Source organism: Aedes aegypti, chromosome 2 (genome assembly GCF_002204515.2).
Source record: "Aedes aegypti strain LVP_AGWG chromosome 2, AaegL5.0 Primary Assembly, whole genome shotgun sequence".
NCBI lineage: Eukaryota > Metazoa > Arthropoda > Insecta > Diptera > Culicidae > Aedes > Aedes aegypti.
In genome coordinates this window covers 199,826,900-199,849,563 of record NC_035108.1, presented here as the reverse complement: position 1 = coordinate 199,849,563, position 22,664 = coordinate 199,826,900, and the positions used below count along the sequence as shown (strand labels likewise).

General features: G+C 38.9%; 1 protein-coding gene across 3 annotated transcripts in view; it reads right to left on the bottom strand.

Moving 5' to 3' along the window:
* The window catches only part of LOC5577472 (mediator of RNA polymerase II transcription subunit 2), a 131,805-nt gene that overhangs the window by 54,450 nt on the left and 54,691 nt on the right, over window positions 1–22,664 (bottom strand). The window lies entirely within an intron of this gene.

The following is a 22,664-nucleotide window of genomic DNA, read 5'->3' as shown; positions in this document are numbered from 1 at the left end:
CTGGTTCGTAATCCCGGACAGTCTCTAGAAGCGCCGATACATACAGTGAGAGGCAAAATAAAGTGCCCACCTTACCAGTTTTCGAATTTCTCTCATTGATTTGGTTCAAATTAAAGTTAACACACCTAAATCTTTTGTGATATTTTATTTTTGATGTTCTTTTAAAGTTGCACTTACGAAATTTTGATAAAAAAAAAGAATTTTACTTAAAGAAAAAGAAAATCAATTTGTATTGAAAAAAAAGTAGTGACAAAAATAAGTGCCCACTTCCTTCTTGGCCCCAGAAAAGATGATTTAAGAAAAATAAAAAGCAATTTAATAGTTAATGTGTCCTCCTTTGGCCTTAAGGACTTGCTGGAGGCTCTTCGGCATGCTTTTCACCAGGTTTTGTAGGTGTTGTGGATCTAGTTCTTCCCAGGCGCGCTCCAAGGCTTCAAAATAATTATTTTTGTTGGTAACACCAGTTTTTTCAACCCTGGCATCGAGAATCGCCCACAAATTCTCGATGGGGTTGAGGTCTGGGCTTTGTGGAGGCCATTCCAGCGGTTTAATCCGACAAGACCGGAAAAAAGACTTGGTCTTCTTTCCAGTATGCTTCGGGTCGTTGTTCTAGAGAAATATGAATTCTCTTCAAGGCCCGTCTGGATCAGCGAAACCTCCAGATTTTCCAGCAAGATGTTAATGTAGGAATCTGCCATCATTATTCCGTCGATTTTCACGAGGTTTTCTACTCCACTCCATGAAAAACACCCCCAGACCATCACATTTCCTCCTCCATGCTTCACCGTTCCTTGGATGTGGTGCTCTGCATCACACACGAGCCCGCCGCTCTCGGTTAGACAGCTCGAGCTTCAGGAGCGCCACATCCAAGGAACGGTGACGCATGGAAGTGTGATGTGATGAAATGTGATGGTCTGGGGGTGTTTTTCATGGAGTGGAGTAGGAAGCGTCGTGAAAATCGACGGAATAATGACGGCAGATTCCTACATTAACATCTTGCTGGAAAATCTGGAGGTTTCGCTGATCCAGACGGGCCTTGAAGAGAAATTCATATTTCTCTAGAACAACGACCCGAAGCATACTGGAAAGAAGACCAAGTCTTTCTTCCGGTCTTGTCGGATTAAACCGCTGGAATGGCCTCCACAAAGCCCAGACCTCAACCCCATCGAGAATTTGTGGGCGATTCTCGATGCTAGGGTTGAAAAAACTGGTGTTACCAACAAAAATAATTATTTTGAAGCCTTGGAGCGCGCCTGGGAAGAACTAGATCCACAACACCTACAAAACCTGGTGAAAAGCATGCCGAAGAGCCTCCAGCAAGTCCTTAAGGCCAAAGGAGGACACATTAACTATTAAATTGCTTTTTATTTTTCTTAAATCATCTTTTCTGGGGCCAAGAAGGAAGTGGGCACTTATTTTTGTCACTACTTTTTTTCAATACAAATTGATTTTCTTTTTCTTTAAGTAAAATTCTTTTTTTAATCAAAATTTCGTAAGTGCAACTTTAAAAGAACATCAAAAATAAAATATCACAAAAGATTTAGGTGTGTTAACTTTAATTTGAACCAAATCAATGAGAGAAATTCGAAAACTGGTAAGGTGGGCTCTTTATTTTGCCTCTCACTGTATGTATTTCCGACTTATTCATCAACAGTGGAGTCACCAAACTTTTGAAATATCTTTTCCTAAACACTTATGGTTGAAACTTGCTTTGAAATATAGTTCACAAACTGTTCCTTCAATCAAACGATGTTTGCGCAGTCATCGATCGTTAAACTTGAGTTTAAGTCAGACCGGCGAAATGACGTTCAACACGAACAAATTATTTGTTTTTATTTTCATTATTTATTTGACGATGGTTACTAGATTAAAAATAAATGTAAAGTTATAAGCAATGTTAATAATTAGCGGAGTGAATGAAAACCAAAAAAAATGTCATTTAATTTAGGTAACTCTAATTGACTAATATAACTAGAGTGTCCGGATATTGGTACCGTCCGGATTTTGATCTACCACGGTATGTCTAACGCCGTCATCACTAAGCATATGCAGCAGTACGTTAAGGTAATCTCGATCCAGAACGAAGTGTGGAAAACTTATTCCAGGGCGTGCCCATTGGCGTAGCTAGGATTTTTTTCTGGAGGTGGCCTAGGGGGGGCCCAGCAAATACTTGTTTTACAGAAGTAATGTCGGTCGCAATAATCAAGATTTTCACAAATTTCGTAATTTTAACAGATTTGTATTGTTTTATTTATTTGTCTCATTTCGTGGTACATCATTTATGTTTGTAAATTTCAATTTTTACTACGGAAAAGATTCATTATTGCTGTAATCCAGTTTAAAATCCTTTAGAAATTCTAACAAAAAAAAACTCTCGAGGAATGTCCTTTGTGATGCTTCCACGATTTTTTCAGGTATTCAACCATGTGCTTTGAAAAGATTCCTCTTAAATTCCTACGGGAATTTCTTCATGAACTATTTTCGTACTTTTCAGTGCTTTCTCCATGACTTCTTGAGTTCGCCTGGGATTCCCACAGAAAATTATTCCCACACTTTCTGATCACCATAAAATTTGTCGAAGAATCTCTATCGAATTGCTTAAAAATCTGTTGAAAAATTCCTCCAGAAATTTGTTAGAAATTCTTTTAATATTTTCGACTGGAAGGTCCTCGTACTTGTTACAATTTACTTTTTATCAATTGTTACTTTAAAGTATCCTCCAAGTGTTCATTATTAATTTGTTAATGATTTTTAGGAATTACTGAGGATTTCTCCAAACAAAATAGTATACTAAATTCTAGAAGTCTCACCAAAAATGTCATCAATATCACCAAGCAAGGATTCATTCTACGAATTCTTCAAAGAATTTGCCAAAAGTTTTTCCAACTTTGGTTTTGAACTTCATGCTAAAGTTCCCCTACAGGAGTGTTTGAAAAAATCGCAGAAAAAATTATCCAGACTTCTTGCAAAAAAAAAAAAATGATTCTTCCAGGTGTTAATCCAAGGATGCCTTGTAAAATTCCACAAGTATTTCATGAGTAATTAAAAGTAATTCGATTGGAAACATGTTTCTCAAAGAAGTTGTCCGCAGATCTATCAGCGTTTGTTCACAGATAATTTTTTTTTTAGATTTCTCTAACATCAATGAGCAACATCCCGCATTCCTTCAAAACCCTCTCGAAAACCCTGACTTTTTATAGAATTCTAACTTTCCTATAAAATTTCTAGCTGAAAACGTTCAACAGTTCTTTCGAAAACCTTTCTGTGAAAATACTCAAAGATTTCCGGAGTAATTTTTTCAGGGATTTCTTAGAAAACTACACTATTGTTTCCTAAGATTCTCCCGAAAAATTTACCAGTGATTTATCTAAGTATTTTCCAGTGAATTTCAAATCACACTAACGATTCTTTTGGGAATTTTTGAAGAAATTTTCCATCAAATTCACTAAGATTTCGCAATTCATTCTTGAACTTCTTAAAAAAACTCCAGAACTTTCGTCGGGAATTCTATCAGGTTCAATAAATAAGCCCAATGGTAATCTCAGGATTCTTCCATAAATATTATTTAAAAATGTATACACTCTTTATTTTTGGGTTTAAAAACTACTCCACGAAATTATCAATATTTTTAGGGATTGCTTTACAAATTCCTCTACAAATCACTCCATACCAGATTTCCATGGAAACACATGTAAAAAAAACTAAAAGAATTTTGTTGGTAAATTTGTTGAAGTTTCATGAACATATTGATGTAGAAAGAACCATACCTTTAGAAATTTCAAACAAACTTTTTCAAAGTGTCTATTATCGATTATTTTGTAGTACTATAGAAGTTCAACGCGGAAGTATTGCCGGTTTTTTTTTAAGAACATTACCAAAGATGTATTGAGATTATATTTGTAGTGTAAGATGTTAATGAATTTAAATCTTAGGAGAAACTTTTGCATTACTTTGCAAAATTGTTGAGGTATTCCTAATGGAATTTCAGAAAACAGGAACCATACTATTAGAATTAGGTAATTTTTCAAAACTGCTATAATTTAGCTTATTTTTAAATTCTTTAAAATTATGCTTTTTGAAGTATGGAAAGCTTTTTGTACAAGGTTCCTCAAAGCGTCATGCAAAGGAAGGAGAAGCAACGAAATGTTGAAGCTGGGAGAACAAAAGGTAACAATGAAAAATAATTTATAATATTTTCTCTAGAGGTAAATTACATGACTGTTAAACCTCTGTAATGAATTTACAAATAAAACAATTTCCTCAAGAAGTTCTATCAGAATCTTTTTGAGAATTTATCCTTGAAATCTATCCTTCCTTGACCGCTGGTTTTCTAGAATCCTGCCAGAAAGCATCTAGAAGTTCTGCCCTCGTATCGCACAAAAATTCAAACCAAGAATATGGATTCTAACAATAATTGATAACATTATTTCTAGAGAAGTGTTTTAAGGAAGATCAATACAAATTTCTTTATGAATATCTTAATAAATCGTTTCCCTCTTCCCAGTTATTTCGGTACACGTTTCTCTACAGATTCTTTTACCGCTTTGCTGATTTCGGATGCAAAAGTTTTCCTGGGGGTTTTCAACAAATTTCCTCTGAAGATTCGAAGGCAAGAGACATTTCAAAAACATTTTTCTTTCAAATTTTTGAATAAACCTGAAAAAAGCAAAAAAAAAGTAGACATAGTTGGAATGGATGTCCACCAAGAGGAATTGAAGCTTTGAAAGTATGAACATGTCCCACAATATTATTTGACTAAGTTCCAAGAGATTTGCTAAATTTCTGAAGCCACCTTTCAATATTCCTTGAGAATTTTGATTATACTTAAATTCTATTGAGAATATCGAAATGTTTTATGGCAAAATTTTGCTACAAATCAACTGAAAATCATTCAAATAATCTATGAAATAATAAGTTTTTTTTTTTTAAATTGAGTTGAGCAATAAATTTATTCTTGCAAAAATACTTCAAACATTGAATCGAAAAGAATTTATCATTGGAATAAAACACTATGGTCGATTTTGTTACATGTTTTTCACACCAGGTTAAATGACTGCCATTTATCTGAAGAAAACTTGGCCATGTTGAAATTCCTTGAAGGTTAAGCCTCATTTTTCGACAAAAATTCTCGCTATGTATTGTCTAAAAAAATCCTTTAGTAGATATGTCTATTTTTTCGGACATTTTACGAGTTGAAGTTAATGTTCTTGTATTTGTAATCTTAGTAATATTTATTCTTCAGTGAATTCTCATAGGGGAAATCATCATCACCGAACACATGAGAAAACACAATGCAGTGAATATGCTGCTTAATGCTCAAACAGCATTATTTGGATTATTCAGAAAAAAATAATTTTAGAAATCAAATTTCCAGGATATTGACGCCTTTTTGTACCACGGTATTTTAGCAACGGAGGGTTGGGTGACAAAACCTCGAAAGACAAAATGTCGAATGCCAAAACGTCGAATTCCAAAACGTCGAAAGGCCAAAACGTCGAAAGGACAAAGCGTCGAAAGGACAAAACGTCGAAAGACAAAATGTCGAATGCCAAAACGTCGAATGCCAAAATGTCGAAAGGATAAAACGTCGAAACGAAGAAACGCCGAAAACAAAAATAATTACGAATGTGAGCGAAAATAAAAAAAAATGTAACGTGGACTTCAAATACTAAACCAGATATTGAATAGTAAAGGCAGCAAAAATATATGTTTTCCAATGTTATTACCGAAATTGCGTAATATTTAGCTGATGTTGGAAAGGGTAGTAAAAAGATCAAATTAAAAATAGCCAAAACTAGCCAAAAATGTTAAAAATTGTTTTTACCTTTAGGTTGTAAAAAACTTGTTTGAGTGTCTCATTATAGTGCTTATTCTAGTCAAACATTGAAAGGACTCATATAGTTTTTGCCCGAGTTTGACGTTTGCACAGCATAGCCACCTAGTCGCTGGTTAGCCAAACCGGTGTTTTAAGCTTTGAGTGTTAATGTTCGCTTAGGGTTCATGCACAAATTATGTCACGCTCCAAGAGGGGGGGGGGAGGGGATCAAGTCTCATAGCGTGACAAGCCTTACACAATTATTAGAGGTCTCATACAAAAAGCGTGACAAAAAGGGGGCAAAGGGGGTAAAAAAAAAATAAATTTAGCGTGGCATAATTTGTGTACCATCTCATTGATTATGTTTTAAATTGATAATTCTCTAGTTGTTATGTATATTTGTCTGTGGAAATAATCTACAGAAATAACACTGTTCGACAAAAAAAGTCGATCTGAATGCACAGAGACCGGACAACCCGGGCTTGACAGTATAAAAATAAACAAAAATAATGGCGTTTTCAGAATGTTCGTGTCTGCCCCAGGTCATTTTTAAAATATACTTGAACTTTTTGCATTTTTTATTTAAAAATCTAATCTGATCAATAAACCGACACAGTGTTTTATATTCAGGACAGCGGAATTCATGTACCATATAATGTTTTAAACGTTAAGTCCAATATGAAGAGTTGTAATAAGATTTGCAGGAAGCCCTCCCCCCTTTTTTTGCACCCTCCCCATTTTTAAAGTATCGCAAATGATGGAATATTTGATATACAGGGGGTTGTCAAAATAACTGGGACAGGCAAAAATTGGGCCAACTTTGGAATGCTGTAACTTTGACAAAAATTGACCGATTTCAATTCTTTAAGAAGTAATGGACGGGTCAACTAATCTAGTTTTGAGGTGCATCCACGGAGATGAACTATGACCACCGGATACGTGATAATCCGGATTTCCGGAAGCATGTCTTATGCAGTAAAATTATGACATGTTTTTAGCAAAGGTCTCGGCTAAAAACTCAAAATTTTATTACACATGAAGATAGAAGATCGAATTCTGAAGCGATTGGTGCGCCAAGTATTAAGATCTATCCAGAAACAACCAAGATATGGCCATTTCCCCGGAATCGGTGCCGGTAGTGGATCCGAATTGGGATCAAACAATTTATTCACTCAAAATATGTCGCGCAATATTGTTTTCTCCCTAGCTTATCATAAAATACCCTATTATAAATTGAGAAAGAGTCTTGTACAGATTTGGCCACTCATGGCGCCGCCAAGTGCCCCGGGGGAACCTTGCATAGGGGACATTTCGATTTCGACACCAAAGCATATAATGCGACGGCTCATTCTTCATGTCTTGTCGTAAATAGGGCAACTGTAGACTCAAAACGGATAGTTGACTACAGTGACTACTTCCGGAACCACCGGATGGTAATCCGGGATATCCCCGAGGGAACCTGTAATTAGGGACAATTGAAATTGAACTCCAATACATATCGTGCGACGGTTCATTTTTCATGTCTCGTGCTAAATAGGGCTAATGTAGACCTAAAATGGATAATTGACTACAGTGGCCACTTTTGGGACCACCGGAATTTCCCGGAGGAACCTGTCATTGGGGACATTTCTGTTCTTACACCAAAACATATCATGCGACGGCTCTTTCTTCATGCCTTGTCGTAAATAAAGTAACTGTAGACTCAAAATGGGAATTTATTTGAATTTGCCACTTTTGGGACCACCGGGTGTCTCCTAGGGATCTATGATCGGGGACAATTGGAATTGAGCTCCAATACTCATCGTGCAACGGCTCATTCTTCATGTCTAGTCATGAATAGATCAACTTTAGACCGAAAATGGATATTTAACTAGAATGGCCACTTTGGGGACCTCCTATAGTTCCCTAAGGAACCTATCATTGGGGACATTTCGATTTTTACACCAAAACATATCATGCGACAGTTCGTTCTTCATGTCTTGTCGTAAATAGGGCAACTGTAGACTCAATGTGTATATTTAAATATTGTGGCCACTTTTGAGACCACCGGATGTTCCAGAGGGAACCTGTAATTAGGGAAAATTGAAATTGAACTCCAATACATATCGTGCGACGGTTCATTTTTTATGTCTCGTGCTAAATAGGGCTATTGTAGACCTTAAGTGGATATTTGACTACAGTGACCACTTTTAAGACCACCGGAATTTCCCGGAGGAATCTATCATTGGGGACATCACAGCCTCCCTCAGGGATATCCGGTGGTCACAAAAGTGGCCACTGTAGTCAAATATCCACTTAAGGTCTACAATAGCCCTATTTAGCACAAGACATGAAAAATGAACCATCGCACGATATGTATTGGAGTTCAATTTCAATTGTCCCTAATTACAGGTTCCCTCTGGAACATCCGGTGGTCCCGGAAGTAGTCACTGTAGTCAACTATCCGTTTTGAGTCTACAGTTGCCCTATTTACGACAAGACATGAAGAATGAGCCGTCGCATAATATGCTTTGGTGTCAAAATCGAAATGTCCCCTATGCAAGGTTCCCTCGGGGCACTTGGCGGCGCCATGAGTGGCCAAATCTGTACAAGACTCTTTTTTAATTTATAATAGGATATTTTATGATAAGCTAGGGAGAAAACAATATTGCGCGACATATTTTGAGTGAATAAATTGTTTGATCCCAATTCGGATCCACTACCGGCACCGATTCCGGGGAAATGGCCATATCTTGGTTGTTTCTGGATCGATCTTAATACTTGGCGCACCAATCGCTTCAGAATTTGATCTTCTATCACCATGTATAGTAAAATTTTGAATTTTTAGCCGAGACCTTTACTAAAAACATGTCATAATTTTACTGCATAAGACATGCTTCCGGAAATCCGGATTATTACCGGTATCCGGTGGTCATAGTTCGTCTCCGTGGATTCACCTCAAAACTAGATTAGTTGACCCGTCCATTACTTCTTAAAGAATTGAAATCGGTCAATTTTTGTCAAAGTTACAGCATTCCAAAAGGGGGCCCAATTTTTGCCTGTCCCAGTTATTTTGACAACCCCCTGTATATCAAATATTCCATCATTTGCGATACTTTAAAAATGGGGAGGGTGCAAAAAAAGGGGGAGGGCTTCCTGCAAATCTTATTACAACTCTTCATATTGGACTTAACGTTTTAAACATTATATGGCACATGAATTCCGCTGTCCTGAATATAAAACACTGTGTCGGTTTATTGATTAGATTAGATTTTTAAATAAAAAATGCAAAAAGTTCAAGTATATTTTAAAAATGACCTGGGGCAGACACGAACATTCTGAAAACGCCATTATTTTTGTTTATTTTTATACTTTCAAGCCCGGGTCGTCCGGTCTCTGTGCATTCAGATCGACTTTTTTTGTCGAACAGTGTAATAAATACATAAATAAATAAATCCTGAATTTTATACATGTGATCGTGAAAATCTGTTACACGAAATGAAAATCAATCAATCCAATTAAATGTAATTATTTGACAAAAGAATGAGTACATTTTAAAAGAATAAAGAATTCACTAATAGGGTAAATACTAATGACTTTTTACATTGTTCTGAAATTCTAGCAGCCGGACGATTAAGCTTTCGGTTGTCGCGCGATTCACCGAAGTCAGAACCGCCACGCTGATGTTGTGTAAGACAAGCGAGGTTTTCTCTAAAATAACGTAACTACTTACAGAAGGGATTTTTGTCAATAACAAGAGCCATGTACATTGATTCAAAAGTTTTTGGTTCGTCTTATGTTGTTATTTTTTTAATTTCAATTTTTATTATTATCAAAAATTCTGGGGGGGGGGGCTGGATGTTCCTGGCCCCCTGGCCCCCCCTGTTCCTACGCCAATGGGCGTGCCGAATGGTGTTCGAATAGGGTCCTAAAGCCCAGTCCCAATTTTAGTGACAAACGCTTAAGTTTAGGCCAAGAACACATGTTTACTCAATTTTTTAATGTTTTCCGGTAGTTTTAGTCCAAAAAAACATTTTTTATGTTTATTTTAGATTTTGTCACACCCCTTGGCTTAAACTCAAATTTTGGGTGTATTTTGTTTTCCGTGTCTCCGAAATGTCAGATAGGAACAACCCCGCTGCTAAAACTAAAACCCCTGTGGTGTTTTTGTCGACTAAGCGAACGTCAAACATGACCAAAAGTGTCAAGGTTCATTTATGGACCCAATTTTAAAATTAAAGATTAAATATGATATAGCCGTTGTTTGAGCGGGAAAAATTGCTAAAGTAGTTGCAGTAATATGCTCTTTCCTGTTATTAGATAAAATCAAGATTTCATTTAACATTTTAGGACCCTAATACCCTAATAGGTTTAGGTTCGAATACGGATGGAGAAAACAGTACCGTCATGCATTGTTATCGAGAACCACAGCACTGTAGTAAACTATCCAAACGAGCAATCGGCTCGTGCCGATCCAAAGCAGCGAACATCAACAGCTTCCAGCGATGTCAATGCTGAACACAAAATTGATAATCAATGCGTTCGATGAGAGGCCACTGAACCATCGTTGACAGACTCCGACGGCACAAGCGAAGCAGAATCTGATGACGAACACGCAAAGACTGAGAACAACAACGATGATCAGCAGGGAAGCGAAGTCACAACGGAGCTCGAATCTGGGAAGCGGTGGTTGTCAACCGAAACGGATGGAATGCTTGAAAACGAATCGAAACGGACATGCAGCAAAAGTGAGACTGGCTCAGAGTGGAGAGTTCATAACACGAGATCCAGAAAAAATAAAAAGCGTGATGTTTAATTTACACTGTAATTGTAAGAAAGTGAACTATTGCATAAAAAAACACGAATTTTAATTGACACGAATGCACCATGCGGTGTAAAGTGTCATTCATAAAAAAAATATTGTGTGAGATTGATCACGTGCTCAGAAAACTAGGAAAATTGAGCCGTCACATGTCTAGTTTTGGAACAAAGTCTGAAATGTCCCTCAATAGAGATTACACCGGTGGTCATTCCTGAGGTTTTTCGGTGTAATTGTTACCACCGTGGTCATTTACTTATAATTGAACTAGAAGAGTCACAGATATTATAGATCAAAAAGAATGAGCCATCGCATGCCTAGTTTTGGTACAACAACTTAAGTATCGCACAGTACGGGTATCTTAGGTGTAATTCTTGGGTTATTTTAGTAGTAAAGAAGAACCAAAATGGTAATTTATCTATAATTGAACTATAAAAGTCACTGGTATTCAAAATCATGAAGATTGAGACGTCGCATACCTAGTTTTGGTACAAAAACCTAAATTTCGCACAGAACGGGTATCTGCTGTGGCCGTTCCTGGGTTATTTCTGTGGGCCTGAAGAACCAAAGGTGTCATTCATCAATAATTGAATTAGCAAAGTCACAGATATTCAAAATCATGAAGAATGAGCCGGCGCATGCCTACTTTTGGTACAAAAACTGAAATGTCCCACAACACGGGCATCTCCGGTGGTCATTCCTGGGTTATTTCGGTGGGCCAGAAGAACCAAAGTGGTCATTCATCAATTATTGAACCAGCAGAGTCACAGGGATTAAAAATCATGAAGATTGAGCCGTCGCATGCCTACTTTTGGTGCTTTTGGTTTCCCGGTGGCCATTCCGGTGCTTCAAAAGGACCAGAATAACCATCCATTCATTCTTTTGGCAAAATACATTCAAACATAAAAAAATCGTAAAGAATTGGACACAATTCATTTGGTTTTGGGGTATAAATCTGAGTAATTTCATCGAATTGTCCAGAATGGCCACCCCCCGAGACTCCAGGAACCGGTTCCGCATGGACCGTACTGGACAGAATTTTTCAGGGATTGTGCGCCGGTAATTGATTCCTTATTACAGAAAAAAATATGCCAAAATATTCATCAACCGAATAGTACCGATGTGAATTACATATACAGAACTGCGTTGGAAACTTACTTTTCGGATGTTCCGGGTTTCCAGAACCGTGTATGAATCACTAAGTGATTTGAGAATCTCTATTCACATTCTACGTGAATACCTATTCAACAATATGAGGACGGTTCAGATTACTTGTTTAGTTACGAAACTACAGGTAGTCAAAGTAAGGGTTTCTAAAGGGAATTTTTTCAAATGTAGCAGGTGGATCTCCGGGATCTCCGGGAGGGTTTCTGAAACTAGATATGTGTGCCTTTCATTTAAGCCCAACAGAACTCAATTCGGCCAATCAGTGTTATTGCGAGCTGTTTGAATTTTCGGGTCGAAAACGACACTATAAGTCACGATTTGTAACTTTTTGTTAGGGACTAAGGACGGTTAACTGCTAACGGTACATGTTTTATAACAAGAGGTGATATAAAAAAATGATATATATTTCTTCCGTCTGGTCGGGTAAAGCTCATGTTCGAATAAAAATACGTACTACATGTTTTAAAGGTTCATACCATCATTGTAGCAAACTCTGTGAACTTTGATTTTGAGAAGATTCTAGAATCGTAAAATCAATTGAACGTTCGAGGATAAAAATATTAATTCTTATTGAAGATCTAAAAACAAACAATCATACCCACACTTCCCTATGCATCAATGCATTCACTAGCAATGCGTGGTCAGCAAGTGATAAAAATAATTCCCCCACAAAATAGCATACTCCAACCCAGCAGCCTCTTTGCTGGGATCACATATCCAAAACCATGGAACCGTTCTATCTGGGTTCAACCGCATCTCCTGGGATGCACTTTGGCCAAAATGAATGCTGCCCGTACTGCAATCGCTTTCGTTGCCTGGCAAAACTAGGCCAAGAACCGCCACTCACTGACTGCACCGAAAATCCGCACCGATCTGGACCCATCAACCCGTTTCAAAACGAGGAGAAGGACGACCCGCAAGACAACTGAAATCTCCAATCCTTCTACGGGTTTCATTGTCCGGGCTGCATTTATCTGTTTGGCGCGTGGTTTAGGGACTCCCAAAAGCTTACCGCCCCAAAACATATCAGCCGATGATGAATAGCCCACACTCGCTTGGAGAGCTTGTAGGCTATAACAGGGGTTTCAGACTTTTTTGCTCGGGGAGCACTTTTTGGAAACAAATAGTGTAAGAAATCGTAGAGAATCGGTACAAATTTTCTGAAGCACCAAGGAGCACTTGCTAATCCTTTGGAAAGCAGCAAGTGCTCCACGGTGCACAATCTGAAAACTACTGGGTTATATGATCCAAGCGTTACTCTACTCTGCTTGGCGAAGGTCGTGGATGACGATGAGGACGATGATGGCAGCATTTGTGCCGAGATTCACAATTGCCATGGGAGGCAAATAACTACATAGCTTACTGGTCCCCGGTGGATTTTGGTGGTGGTGGTGTGGCTCCAAGTGCTCTACACTCAGTGCTGCACAGACAGATAGACACCATGGCGCAAGTGTTCCAATTTGAGCATAAATACTATCTACTTCTTTCCGCCATAAATCAAGGATCGTCAACGGATCTCTAATTTAATTTTCCATCCGAGTGGAGCTCAATGCGGTTGACGGTTGGATTATTTGGATTTGTGACTGGCCATTTACGGAGCATTGTCCAACATCAAATTAAAAATAGTCATATTTTTGCACCGGATACTTTTGCCAGCATGTTAGATTTTCGAATGAAACCGTTAAACGAGATGTTTTTTTTTGACGTTGTATGTTTATATGACAGCGAGTATTGAAAGAATAAACTATTTTGAAACTTGAGGTAACAAAACGATTAATTTGGGCAAAAAATTTGTCACGCATTGAGATTAAGTACTTTCTTTTCAAAACGTAAAATCAACTCTAATAGCTAGATATTCCATATCTCGATATGAGGGACGGGTCTGGTATAGTGGTTAGAACATTATTGTTAGTGTTTTTAACTGAATACTAACAATATTTCTCAGCAAGCTTGACGTACTCATATAATAATCATGCAGCATAATACAGCAGAACAAATTTGGAATTAAATACTGCTATTAACTTAATTGGAGGTCGCTGCAAGTCACTACTGAAATTCAGACAATTTGGACAAAAAAAAACTCTTAATAAGTGTTGCGAAAAACTCAAATTCTTAAATTCATCAAGTATGAATTGAGTTGAAATCCTCCAACCCGTATTGTTAATTAATTTATTTGGTTTTACATCAACTAGCTTGATAAAATCTCGCCAACAACATTTCGCTATGGCCGCTTCTCTCCATCCTCGACTGCGAATCCGACCGGATTCGTAGCGAACACCATCTTTACAGGATTGTTGTCCGGCATTCTTGCAACATGCCCTGCCCAGCGTATTCTTCCAGCTTTAGCTACCTTCACGATATTGGGTTCGCCGTAGAGTTGAGCGAGCTCGTGGTTTATCCTTCGCCGCCACACGCCGTTCTCCTGAACGCCGCCGAAGATCGTCCTTAGCACTCGGCGTTCGAAAACCCCAAGAGCTTGCAAGTCTTCCTCGAGCAAAGTGCATTATGCGCCTTCGTATTTCCCGACTAACGTTGTTGTCAGCCGTCAACAAGGATCCGAGGTAGACGAGGTAGACGAGGTAGTCGTCCACCACCTCGAAGGTATCCCCGTCTATCGTAACACTGCTTCCTAGGCGGGCACTGTCGCGCTCAGTTCCGCCACTCAGCATGTACTTTGATTTCAACGCATTCACCATTAGACCGACTCTTGTTGCTTCGCGTTTCAGGTGGGTGAACAAATCTGCCACCGTTTCAAATTTTCTCCCAATAATGTTGTAGCCGACAATGGCCGATCCGGGGAGAAATCATGCGGCTTTAAGCGCCACTCCGTGAGGAGACCGCACAACAAGAGTAATTTTGCCCGGTTGAGACTCGTCAGGGCGAGTCCATTTAGAATCCCCGAATATGTTGAGGATCGAGCCAGCGTGCCTACAACCTACACAAGAACTGGGGAGTCTACCCTACGCAACAACATAATCTGTCGCACTACCAAATTATTCCTCCAAAGAACGCAGTAAGACGACACCCATACCTAAGACAGTGCAACATGCACAGTTGTCGCACACTGCTGTCTCATCACTGGCGGTTCCACTACTGTCCGCAAGAGGCGCGACCAGCGTAGAAGGGGATGCGCAAGACGGCAGTCAAATTGCGCCACGCATACAACATTCAAACGCACACGCAGTAACGGGACAACATTTCTCTATTCTAAACGGTCATTCTCAGAACTAGTTAATAACTATAAACAGATAATCTATTATCGCAAATAATTGAATAATTGAAACGAAATGTTTATTTCAATAGCATGCTATTTTGTGTATCGGTTCTATTTATCTACATGTGTTTCTTTCCTATTTCTACAGTCCTACTCTTTCGTGCTTTTTTGTCTATCTCTCTCTTTCTTCTCTCTCTGTGCTAAACATGTGCTCTATTCACAGTTTCCCACGACGATGCGACAAGCAGATGTGGCAAGCTTGTTTGCACCCGGGTGACTTACACAATAGGGTTGGGTGGGCCGGTCATGAATTACGTGCGCACGTTTTGGGGCTTTAACAACCACCCAACCTTAACATTTTACGGACGCTTTACTGGCCAGACGTCCAAGTGGTACTCGACCTTAGGTCGGCAAAAAATGACTCCGAGGCGTCCTCACCGGACGCCCCACTCCACAAAAAAAAACGAAGCAAAAAGGAATCGACTCACCGAGTTACCACGGGCGACGGCTGTGGTGGGGTTCCTTGCTGGATTGCGTTGCTTGCTGGTGGTTCTGCGCTCCTGGTGTGTCGCGTTGATGGGAGGCAGTGGTTCGTTCGCTGGTCCACGTGTGATCGCGGGTTCACGTGGCCAGGTGTCCTCCCGGTTGACCTTCGAGATGGCGGCCACCCAGTGGCAATTGACGACCACGGCTGTGGCTCGAAACGGCGTAGTGGCGGACCGTTTTCTTTGGCGGGTTTGGATCGCCAGAACTTTCCGACTCGAAAGGCAGAGAAGCGTCGCTAGTGGGGAAGAAGATAGCCGCGGGCTGGAAATACTATTGAGGGAAACGCACAAAACCTGACGCACTTATTTCTCTAGACTTGGACTTTGATCTAGGAAATTACACAGCTTCTTCAACAGATAGACCACGACACTTCTACACTAATCTGCGGATCGAACGAAAGTGAGATGAAACTGAGATCCTCAGATTAGGGAAGGTGCCATCGACCGAACTCAACGGAAGTTCGATATTTCCCACGAACTTCTTCGAAATGATTCGGGAGTGCCACGGTTTATGTTGAATGCTCGCTCAAGTTCGGCTTCGGCCGCGACTCATTCTTTCCCCTACTTTCTCCGGGGATTCTAAATTTCCTTGACCTTCGGAGAACTCCTTCATGGCCGTTTGAGAGCTTATGAGCTTTTTTATGGCAGATTAACTAGCTTATAGCGTAGAGGAAATTCATAATTGAATAAGCTTTGGCGTACCTCAACCTTACCTGTTTTATAGGTCTCTTTCTATCTAATCTGATGAAATAAACCGAATGAACTGATTAACCATGGAGCAACGGCTACAATGTCCATGTCGTCGGCGAAGCAAACAAATTGGCCGGATCTCGTGAAAATCGTGCCTCGACTGTTAAGTCCGGCTCTTCGCATGACACCTTCAAGCGCAATATTGAACAACAGACACGAAATTCCATCGCCATGTCGTAGTCCCCGCCGAGACTCGAACGAACTGGAGTGTTCGCCCGAGATCTTCACGCAGTTTTGTACACCGTCCATCGTTGCTCTTATCAATCTTCGGAGCTTCCCGGGAAAGCTGTACTCGTCCATGATCTTCCATTACTCTAAACGGTCAATACTGTCGTACGCCGCTCTTAAATCGATGAACACATGGTGCGTAGGGACTTGGTACTCACGGCGTTTCTGGAGGATTTGCCGCACGGAAAAGATCTGGTCCGTTGTCGAGCGGTCGTCGATGAAACCTGCTTGATAACTTCCCACAAACTCGTCTGCTATAGGCGATAGACGACTGAAGAGAATCTGGGATAGCACTTTGTAGGCGGCGTTTAGGATAGTGATTGCACGATAATTTTCACACTCCCGTTTGCCGCCCTTTTTGTAGATTGGGCATTTAACGCCTTGCTTCCACTCCTCCGGTAGCTGTTCCGTTTCAGAGATTCTGACTATCAGTCGATGCAGACAAGCGGCCAACCTGTCGGGGCCCATCTTTATGAGTTCGGCTCCGATACCATCCTTGCCAGCGGCCTTGTTGTTCTTCAGCTGTTGAATGGCATCCTTAACATGCCCCATCGTGCGAGCTGGTTGATTTTCACTGTCCGCTGAGCTGACGCTGTCCTGACCTTCTGTGCCTGTGTTCTCTGCGCCATGCAGGTGTTCATCGTAGTGCTGCATCCACCTTTCGATCACCTCGCGTCCATCCGTCAAGATGCTCCCATCCTTATCCTGGCATTTCAGCTCGCGGCACGAAGCCTTTGCTGGATGTGTTGAACTTCTGATAGAACGTTTTTTGAGAACGGTACAGCAATCTCTTGGCACTCCACCTCTTCCAGGTGGCGCTTTTTGTCCCGGAATAGGCGGGTTTGCTGTTTCCGCTTCAGTCTGTATCGTCCCACGTTTTGTCGCGTACCATGCTGCAGCATTGCAGCCCGCGCTGCATTCTTCTCCACTAAAACCTCCTAGCACTCTTCATCGAACCAATCGTTTCCTGAGCTCCGTTCCACATATCCGACAATGCTTTCGGCAGTATCGTTTATGGCTGCTTTTACTGTCCTCCAGCAGTCTTCGAGTGGGGCCCTATCGAGCTCGCCCTCATCCGGCAACGCTACCTCAAGATGCTGTGCGTACGCATTGGTGCATCCGGTTATTTCAGTCGCGCTAGATTGTACCGAGGTGGGCGTCGGTACCGTACATCGTTGATGACGGATAGTTTTGAGCGCAGTTTGACCATCACCAGGTAGTAATCTTTTTTAAAGTAGACAACCACATTCCGTTCTCATGAGTTTTTGACTAAATTATTAGTTTTGACTATTTGGGTGTGAATGAGTGACTTTGCACGAAAAACTCAAGCATGAGATTGCGTGCGTGGAAGCTCTACCGTGAGTACAGCTATGGAGGTTCCGGAAAAGTCCCGCATGGAGGTTTCGGAAAAGTTCCGGAAGAGAGAGATGGACAAAATCGCGAAGAAGTACCTGTTGTGGCCAGCGATCTGCGAGTGCGGACGGTACAGCAAACCGTTCGTTACAATCGGCACCATAGACTTGTAGATTTTTTTTTTTGAGAGAAATGCTTGCAGAAGCGCTTGCTGCCCTTCCTCCGCTCTCACCGTGATCCCACGCTGTTCTGGCCGGATCTCGCTTCGTGCCATGAGTCAAAGCCAAGCCTCAAATTTTCAAGAGCACAAATCTGGAGAACCGAACACCCATTTGAGCTGAAAACTTAATCGATTGGTCACCACCAGCTAGTGACCAATCGATTAAGTTTTCAGCTCAAACGGGTGTTCGGTTCTCCAGATTTGTGCTCTTGAAAATTTGAGGTGTGACTTTGATTCATCTTCACCTTGATGTGGTCCCGGAGGAGGCGAACCCGCCAAATACACCAGAACTTCATCCGATCGAAAAGTTTTGTGCGATAATGAAGAAGAAGTTGAAGGAAAGTGGAAAAACTTTTAAAACCGATGAAGCTTTGGAAAAAAAAACTTTGAGAAATTGTGTAAGAAAGATGGACAAAGCCTCACCCAAGAACTCATGAGCAGTGTTAAGAGAAATATACGAGCATTCAGTTTGGGGGAGGAAATTCAATCAATAAATTATGCCAAAACATAGCTTACATATAGTTATTTAATCCCTGCAAATTTTAGAAGTTTTCGCAAAGATTTTTTGGTGATCTTTTTTGTGTGTCTCATTTTTTTCAATCCAGTCTTTACAGTCTACAATACATCTTTGGTTTGTTTGTTCCGCGTAAGTTTCCAATGTGTTTCAGAAAAATTTTGTGTATTTGAGCAACGCCCCAGGTTTTGATATTTCTCTAGCTCGTGGTAAAGTAATGTAATGCAATGTCAAGTAATTTGGTAGCAATTGTCTTGAATCTTCTGGCGTTACATTCCTACTGGGACAAAGCGTTTTGTTCTCATGATCACTTCCACAGTTATCAAGAATCGAAGACAACCCTCATATTTTAAGGAGCGCAAATTTGGAGAACCGAACATCCCTTTGAGCTGAAAACTTAATCGATTGGTAACTACCAGCAAGTGACCAATCGATCAAATATTCAGCTCAAACGGTTATTTGATTCTTCAGATTTGACGGATTTCACGCCAACTCGACAAAGGGATTGGCAGCACCCCTTCAGAATTCAATGAAACTTTCTGGGTGTGAAGACTATGTGAAACTAAGATACTTTGTTTTTTTCAAAATCGATCTAGACTAACATTTGGAAAGGGTCAAAGTTTTTTTTTACTTATTTTATAAACCCGTATAACTCGAAAACGATAAGACCTACAAAAAAGTGTTGTATGGGGGACTGTCGTGAAATATCCTGACGTTTTAGAGAAAAAAAATGAAACAATAAAAACACATTTTCTACACTGAAAAAAAAAAAATTCAAAACTTTAAAGTCGATTTAAAAAAACAACGGCCATTTCAGAATTTGATCATCCTTAAGCAAAAAATTTGGTAATTAAATTTACTAAAATTCGTCTATACATTGCAAATTGGGCATATTTTAAGGAAAAAAGTTTTTCTAACATCGAATTTTTTAAGTCCCAAAGTTTTTTTTACTTATTTTTATAAACCCGTATAACTCAAAAACGGTAAGACTTACAAAAAGTGTTGTATGGGGGACTGTCGTGAAATTTCCTGAAGTTTTCGAAAAAAATACAGAAAAAATAAAAACACATTTTGTACACTGAAAAAAAATATTCAAAACTTTAAAGTTGATTAAAAAAACGGTCATTTCAAATTTTGATCATCCTTAAGCAAAAAGTTTCATAATTAAATTTACTAAAAGTCGTCCATACATTGCAAATTGGGCAAATTTTAGAGAAAAAAGTTTTTCTAACTTCAAATTTTTTAAGTCCCAAACTGAAATTTATTTTTTCAAAGATTTTGTTTTAAACCGTCAAACCGTTTTCAAGTGATAAATGAGTTTAAATCAGAAAATATATTGTAGTTTTTATTGAGAATAGTTAAAAAACGGAATTATACAGTGATAATGTTTTTTTAAAATGCAGGCAATCAATGGACTTCGCCTCTGCCTATGAGAAAATCAACTCCGTCTAACAATCCGACGGATTTTTATGGTTTGAAAGGTATCACAACAGTATTGCAAACATTGAAAAGTAACAACCTAATCCATACCCCATTAAATTCTCTTCTAGAAAAAGTTTTGTGAAAAAAAAAACTTACTAAACGTACCTGCGTTAAACGCCAGATGAATAAGAAATAATGAATATGTTTGTATTGTTATCTACCTAAAAAAGTTGATAAGCTCATAAGGCTGATACAAATATTAAATTTCTTTTATGTCCGAGACCACTTGGAAGATACGAGGGGGAGGGGATAAAAATAAATAGGGACCAAAAAAATTAAAATGAAAAAAAAGTTATTCATTCGAATTTTTATTTTAACGATAATTATTAAATTTTTTCAAACGTCCTCTGGATCATTATTTAACTTGGTTTTTACTTTAAAAATTGAAAAAACCTAACTGATGTCAAAACAATGATAAATCTTTTTTTTCTCCCCTTCAAAATTTTCGGATTTTTGAAGGGGGGGGGGGGTGACATAAAAGAAAATTAATATTTGTATCAGCCTAACTAATGATTTTATTTGCAAATAACAGTCTGCTTTTCTACGAAACAAAAAAGACTCCTTGAAACAAGGTTAAATACTGATAATTAGCGACTTTTCTGAAAATAATAACGATGCTCAAGGATATCATTGGAATAATTCCCAAGCTACGATACAGCAATTCTAGATTTACCATAAAAAAGATAATAAATTGGAAAATGTTAGTTTCATTACAATATCAGACCCATGACACAGTAGCAGTTCAGCTATTTATTTCAAAATTGATAAATTTTGTTAAACAAATCAAAAGTTATTTTTAAGTCAGATAGGGCTGCAGCTTATTTTAAAAATTTAAAAAAAATTGTCAGCTTATGAAATTTCAAGAAAATACATAGATTGGAAGCAGAGTGGCACTTTTTTGCCACATCCCACGGCAAAGGCCCCTGTGACGCTATTGTTGGCACTCTCAAGCGAATGGCAAAAAGAGCAAATCTTGAAAAAGACTATGGAAACACAATCGTAACTCCGCGAGAACTATTTGACTGGGCAGTGAAACAAACTAATACATGTATCACCAAATTAAATTTCTGTTATATATCTAATGAACGATATGTTAAAATGTCAGAGGAATTGGTGGAATTTTTTGATAAGGTTAAACTGTCCCTGGTATCCAAAAATATCATTGTTTTATGCCTATTAGTGATACACAAGTTAAAGCCAAACGGTATACCAATTCAAAAGATGAACCAAAAATATTCAATTTATTCAGTCAAGTCCAAAAATAATATAAATATTCATGTGCAGATACTACGTTTTAGGATATATAGCAATAATAAAAATAAAAACAAACCACGACTTTTTGCATAAGCATAATTTTGACCCATTCCAGACACCTGTTAAGATTGGCTTTGACCAAATAAGAAATTAAATATTAACCCATATCCGCCCAGCGTCCTAAAAATAGGACAGAAGCCCCGAACGCCCAGCGTCCTATAAATAGGACAGTACTTGTAGTGCAAATATCTTGAAAATAAAGAGGTTTAGGAGAAAACTGTCTTCTGCAAAGTTGATCACAGGACTGCTGACTTCCACTTGGTAACTATTTTAATTCAGAATTAACTCACCAGGTGGCGCACAGACGCCAACAAATGTCGCATATATAGGCAACATATGAAACGTACAAATATTTGCTTCGATTATATCTCAATCCAGCGATGAGATACAAAATTGGTGTCTTCGACAAGGTTGAATAACTAAATAATACCTATTCGCATAGAACCTTATAAATTCGGAAAACACTCCCAAGATGGCGCTAGTGAGCCAAAACTTTATTTGCTTATATCTTAGCCCAGTTATGAGATACAAAAATGGTGTCTTCGACAAAGTTGAACAACTAAATAACACCTATTCGCATAGAACCTTATAAATTCGGAAAACATTCCCAAGATGGCGCTAGTGAGCCAAAACTTTATTTGCTTATATCTTAGCCCAGTTATGAGATACAAAAATGGTGTCTTCGACAATGTTGAACAACTAAATAATACCTATTCGCATAGAACCTTATAATTTTGGAAAACACTCCCAAGATGGCGCTAGTGAGCCAAAACATTATTTGCTTATATCTTAGCCCAGTTATGAGATACAAAAATGGTGTCTTCGACAAAGTTGAACAACTAAATAATACCTATTCGCATAGAACCTTATAATTTTGGAAAACACTCCCAAGATGGCGCTAGTGAGCCAAAACATTATTTGCTTATATCTTAGCCCAGTTATGAGGTACAAAAATGGTGTCTTCGACAAAGTTGAACAACTAAATAACACCTATTCGCATTGAACCTTATAATTTTGGAAAACATTCCCAAGATGGCGCTAGTGAGCCAAAACTTTATTTGCTTATATCTTAGCCCAGTTATGAGGTACAAAAATGGTGTCTTCGACAAAGTTGAACAACTAAATAACACCTATTCGCATTGAACCTTATAAATTCGGAAAACACTCCCAAGATGACGCTAGTGAGCCAAAACATTATTTACTTATATCTTAGTCCAGTTATGAGATACAAAATTGGTGTCTTCGATAAAGTTGATCAACTAAA